This window comes from Bombus flavifrons, chromosome 7 (assembly GCF_040668555.2).
Source record: "Bombus flavifrons isolate JBK064 chromosome 7, iyBomFlav1_principal, whole genome shotgun sequence".
In the NCBI taxonomy this organism is placed as follows: domain Eukaryota; kingdom Metazoa; phylum Arthropoda; class Insecta; order Hymenoptera; family Apidae; genus Bombus; species Bombus flavifrons.
Genome location: NC_138448.1, coordinates 6512978 through 6519869, shown reverse-complemented (window position 1 = coordinate 6519869; position 6892 = coordinate 6512978).

The following is a 6892-nucleotide window of genomic DNA, read 5'->3' as shown; positions in this document are numbered from 1 at the left end:
CACATTTGTGTCGTTCGACAATACAAACCATTTATTCTGACGACCTGTTACTTCCAATAAAATCCATTTCATTTCTGTTACAACTTCTAACAATAGTAATTCTAAACTATATAATGAATCTATTTCTCGATTCGTTGAATTTTTAAAACATAGAATTGATTAGGTTTCAAGGCTTATTAACATGTTAATAGCAAACGAGATAATAGAATATTTGTGATTCCTTATATAAGTACAGGAATAACATCACCGACGAGGCTATGCAAATTGCTTAAAAATTCTTGTTTTCAATAGTGTTGCATGGATGTTTCTTGATGTACTGTTACACGAGGACTTCTTTCGCAGGTGCTTGTAACGCGGACGTACTCCTGGGGAAAGTTTTCGTGTCTGCAAGGTGTAATATAGGCCGTGAATATTTATGCACCTGGTTGTCTTTGTTAATAGATGGGATAGGTGCTGCATTGCCAGGTAGAAAGTATTTTGTCGCTTTTCATTTGAATAGATTACAATTTCATTTATTCACCAAAATTGAATAACGATTTCTCCTTATCCGAGAATTAATTAAATTTCTTCGTTGAGTAGAAACTGTTTGTCGATAAATATTATTTTAGTAATTTCATAAGTAAATAAGGTAGAAAAAGTGGTTATGCAAAGATATGACTACATGACCATAGTCATTAATATTCCTTTCATACAGCGTCCGCAAAATGTTCTATTACAATGTTAATTATGCGAATCTGTAATTTTAACAACTTATTAATAAAATTAATCTTCGCAACTGTCAATATCACGAGTGACACACATCAATCACATCTGTGTTTTTTACAGCCTTGTCATTTATCTATACTACGTATATTTATACTTAAAAAAAATTCCATTGCTGAAGTTAAAAAGTAATTAGTATTCCATAATATACGTAAAACATTTTCTAAGCGGCGATAAAATTTGTTTTAAACATCAGATCCATTCCCAAAGAAAAGTTTCATTGAATTTCCCTAACAAACAATAATCTATATATATATATATTATACAATTTAGGATGAACATCAAAGAAATGATTATATACTAGCCTATAAACTACAACCACGATGATTCTCTGTAATTAACGAACGAGATAAGCTTATGTAAAAGAACTTGGTTAAAGCAATTCATAAAATTCTTAAACACACCTTTTCTATCTATCTACAACTTTCCTTATCCACTTTTTCATCCATTTCTTAGTACCATTTAATCTAATTGACGTATCCTATTCAATTATTTACTGATCGTAACGAACAACCGACTTCGCAATATAATTAGTATATTCTCGTATTAATTGAAGACCGCAGGAGGAAAATATAAGCTACGTAACTATAGCTTTGTATAATAATTCTTGCATTGCCGATCAATTTCTACAAGGCTTATACTTTTGGCCCTAACAAATCGTTCCCATTTCCAATTATATAATATTAAACTATTTCACCTTGATCGTCGAACAGCACAAAAATTAGAAAATAATCAAAAATGGAGTTATCGTATTTTTTCAACGTAATTTTGAATTCCACCGAACGACGACTCGATGAATAAGAAACACAGTACACGCGTTACAGATACTCCAAACGTGACCAACTTTGCGATTCGGATGAGCAGGGCCACGTGGTCCTACGGGGCCCTATGTGGGCCGTGTGTTCCACCGAAATTCTCAGATCGCCTCGGGCCCATAACGGGCCGGCACACTGACTCCTTCTCCAACGCTTCTTCGTAATTGGCCAATGCAAATCACCATACCGACTACCCACTCGTACACTTAATCGACCCCTTTGTGCCTGTTCGTTGCTGCTACAGTCACAAGCTGCAATTTGCATCGAATTTATTATGTGTCCCCGGTGCGTGTTCTCTTTCGTTCGGTCTTACTTTCGAACGCCGACTACCTCCTCCTCGTCTGGCTATCTCGCATTCCCCACGGTCTTCCAGTGGCACAGATCTCTTTAGATCTATCGGGTTATCTATCAGCCGCTGTTTCCTTTCGAGGATTTGTATTTACTCTGATTTATGGTGACTAGTATCCGCGACGTTTCTATGGGGAGAATGTTAGAAAGCGCAGCTTGCTGGGATTTGACCACCATGAGGAAATGCAACTTGTATTGCAAGCAATGAAAATTAACAATTTTTAAGCGGAAGAAGATGGGAACGGTTGATTATGATTTTTAGTTATAGTATCGTAATGTATCATACCGTATTCAAAGTTTTACGAATGTTTGTGAGCGATTTTTAGGAAATTCAAGACACAAAAATCTATATAAATAGGTATATCTTGTAAGTTAAAAATATTAGAAGGGAAACAGTAAATGCAGTAACTCTTTTCGTATTAATTGTATTCAGAGAACGTAAACAGTGACTTGCTAAATCTTTTAATAAGGAGTTATAAAAAAATACAAAATGCTGCGTCAATTTTTAGTAATTATACTTTTAAAAAATAAATCGAATATTAAGACGTAGGTGTTTCTTGTTTTTTATATAATTACATTCTTGAGATATAATTGATAAAATATTAAAGTTACTTCCTTTTAGTTTGTTTTCTGGAAGATTCTAAAAAGTAACAAAACATTTAAGAAGTCAATGTTTGATATTTCATGGCTTAGATAAGTCAAATAAGGATAACTAAGTTTGGAAATGAACATACTCTGTGGAAAACATTCCAAAGTAATTATTTATCGATTAAAATAGGCTTCAACAAGGTCGATGAATCGGAATATTTTTTACAGACCATGAATCCCGGTATAAGGATCGTGATCTGATTTTCGTGACAGCTTTCTCCTTGAAGCGCAATGCTCATCGTAGAATCGAAAGCAAAATTACCGTCTCGAAATTGAAGAGACTGGCATTCGACACTTGCGAGTGACGATGCCTGAAACGTGACTAATTTCGCCAGAGAGAACTACGATAATAGTATTCACGCACGACTAAATTGTTCTATGTTTCGTGTTAACGATCCTTCATTGAAATTTTGCTTTACGACGCGAAAGATAATAAATCTGACAATGAGATACTTCATCATTAGAAAAATCATAAAATTTAAATAGTGATGAGATTGGCATTTCAAAATCCTTGTAATATACATGAAACGTTGTTAAATTTTTCTACACAATGTAAAGTACGATATTTTATACAGACAAATCAAAAACTTTAAATGAAATTTAAAGACCCCGTATAAAACGTATCGTATTATCGTATTAATAGAAAAATTATACGTATTTTACACGGAGATTTCAAAGATTCTATATATATTGCAAAACCACACTTTATGGAGAAGAATTCGGAAATTGCCAAAAATCTAAAACTTCGCATTCGAGCTAGAGATTTCTTAACAGCAATCGAATATTCAAGTACGTCGTCACGCATGGAAAAATAGAAAAACGACCGAGAATGTAAAAAGGATAGAATCACACTAGTATGCAGAACGGTGCTGGAATGTGGCATAGTATTTCAATGCGTAACAAAAACCAGTGGATAAGTCGTTTGCACGCTAGCCAGGGAAAGATTTATCGCGGTGACGTTCACGGCTCGCGAGAATCGCCCAAGTACGTAGGTGTCCCTGAAGAGAAGACTCTATGCGTTATGCGGCGGTGGTAAAGGAATGGAGAAAGGTAATTCATATCGAAAGAGCAATGATGACACGTGTATAACACGAAGATATCATAATAGTTGTTTGGTCATATGGAAAAGTTGTGAAGAATTTTTCATTAATTAGTCGATATCTACAATATAAATACACATATTTCTGCTATACGTACATATATAATTACACGTATAATTAGACAGAATACGTCTATGAGGTTTTTAATTATAGGCATATCTGAATTTTGTTTAAGAAATATTTTTAAATAAGGAAGGGAGAATAATAGACATATCTAGGTTAATAGAAAACTAAATTGTGGAGAAAGGCATTTTGTTTCTCCTTGAAACAATTATGCTTATTCTTGAGAGAAATATAATCGATAATTCAAGTGGAAGAGATATCAAATCGCCACGGGTACACTCTTTTCCGTAGGTAACCGGACTTTTCCACGATCTTAACGCGGAGTATGGGAAAGGAATAGGCGTCTGTAGCTTTCGTTCCCAAGAAGAAACACTTGCCTTCTCTTTAGTGACCGATACCACGATATTTTCCACGCGAAAACTCTCAGAACTAGATATGACTCACTATGAGTCACTGATTGTAGACATTTCTGACTCTGATAGACCATTTGCGACAAATCATATTATTATCATACACCATTAAATAGCAAAATATTCTACATTCAAGTATGATCAAAATTACTATTCCAATTAATACGTCTCTCTATAACTACCTTACAAAATTTTTTTGTAATAAAGATAAAAATATCGGTTGTCGCAGAATAAGCACCAAAATAACCTCAGGCTAGAGAAAAAGGAAATGATGAATGTAACCATACGATAGTTCTTTGCATACCAAACAACTTTTTGTCAAAAAATATTTTTCTTATTCCTATGGCTATGTAACAAATATTTAAAATAACAATTCTCATCGATCTACTCTATATATTATTCATAATTCCTTATATAAACACACAAGTAATATCACAAATAAAAAAATATACAAAGAAGCTAACTAGAAATTTTTTCTTTCGAAACAATCACATCCATATCGCTTCAAATATTTTACAAAATCATCATTGAAATCACCACGTGAAGAACTGAAATAAAGTCCAACGATTATGATGTTACATATATCTAACCCCAAAACATCGAAAATAGGGAATGATAACGTTTCGTGATCTCTAAGAATGCGATGCCATTGAAACGGCACCACGAGTTTGCACGTCCCGGTGTGTTCGAGGGTATGAACGTAGAAAGGCGCGGTATTTGTGCTAGTAGGTCGTTTATGGACCAAGCCCATAGAAGTTCCTTCGCTTCAGCGGGATCTCGTAATGACGTAGCACCGATCATGTTGCCGAGGCCGAAGGAACCGAAAGTCTTCGATTTACGTACGATCTAGCTTCGACCTTCCCCCATAATAGATTTCATCTTGATGATCCACGTGTGCTTCCTCCTCGCTTCTATCGTTCTGTGTATCCTTTTAATACGCGATCAACGAGATTTTGGGTCACGTTCCTTTGTCTCGATGATGCGGTGTTTATACTTTCACGTTTCTTTGCTGTGTGACTAGATGTGTGAGGTAGAAATTGGCATAGTTTTGCCAACGATGGAGAGGAATCGGTTGATTTGGTTTATCAAGATGTTTTGTAGCGTCCAGTGATTTTAATGAGTATTGAATGGAATTTTTTATTGTGATGGAAGTGAAAGTCGTAGATACCGTATAAACGATAATTGTTCGGTTTAATTTATGCAATGGTATCTCGTTTCTTCTTTGCAAACTATAATATAGAAAATATAACATGTTAGATAGACACGTATAATGTGAACGTCTTCTTGCGCAATGTATCAATCTGCGAATGACAAGTTGTAGATGTCTGTTTCAGAAACAGCTTTTAGAATTCTACAATTACATATCGAATAAGACCTTATAATTTCTTAACTATGCTTGTATACTTTCTTTCTGTTATATAAAAGAACTTATATTAATACTGATAATTTGTAACTTGAAACTTGTAGCTTGTAAAAACATCGCTAATACGATTAGTTCGATCATTCGTGCATGAAGAATGGTCATGTTACAGAATTATTTTTCTATGAAGTAAAATTGAACAACAGTTATCAATGAACTAGAGATCTTTGAAAATCCCATACGCTATCTGCTATCTATCCACTCTCTTGCGATGTTAGACCTTTAGCTTACTCTCACTCTTCAACACGTCTGTACTCAAGCTCATCCACTGAAAGTAAATTTTAAAGTATACCTCTTCATAAACGTCTAATCCATAGATGATTATCAACTGTAGCTTTACAAAACTCCACTATCCACAAAATAACAATAATCACTTGCTTTCCATTCTTGTTAACATAAATTTTTCACCTATCTGATCCGCGTCTCTAATCTATCAAATCATACACGTATATAACAATGTTTCGCCGCAAAGTAAATTACAATATTCACGCCAAAGATTTTTACCATCTCGGGTTAATATACTATCGTCTTTTTATTTTCCTTCTGCTGGTATTCGCGTGTACGGGAAACGCAGCGAGCATAAAGAGCGGCGGATCCACGCGAATTCGCGTAACGCGCATCAATTTAGCGGAGTGAACTCGCCTTAATTAGAAATCGACACGGTCGTCGGCCTCGCCTGCACTCGATTTCATTATCATAACATCCCGCGGTCGTTCATACCGATCGCGCACACGTGACCTGGCATCTCCAAGTGAAAACGCTTTCTACCGATCGAACCAATCAAATTCCACCGGATCGAAAGGAGTCTTCGTCGGCCGACCATGTCTAACTATTTATCGTTCCTACTTCTCTCTTTAGTCTCTCTTTATTTTCTCGTTAGAAGCTATATATACCGTCATCTCTTTATAAAGAACCAAAGGAAGACATGTATTTTCCATATGTAGCACGAAATTTCCATTTCTTTGGGAGATGTTGATAAAGAGGGAGATTGGTGAAGATTCTTATGTGTTGAGTGAAAGAAAATAGAATTTTTCTAGATAGTTTTTAAATCAACATTAGGATTCCTTTCTTTCTTTCTGAGTATTTTGAAAGTAAAGTGGAAAATTAAATTGGGTCTTCTTTGTCGATTGACAATATTGAGCTATTTATGATCTCTGTTTCTCTTTTTATTGGCTCGTTAGAAGAGTTACATCTTCTTTTGTTTCTTTATTAATAGAACGTTCGAACATAGAAATCTCTATTTCTTTGAGAGATTCTAATGTAAGAAGATTGGAAAAGACTTTTTGATTGATAGAATACTGAGGTTTCTCAAATGCTTAGATTTCG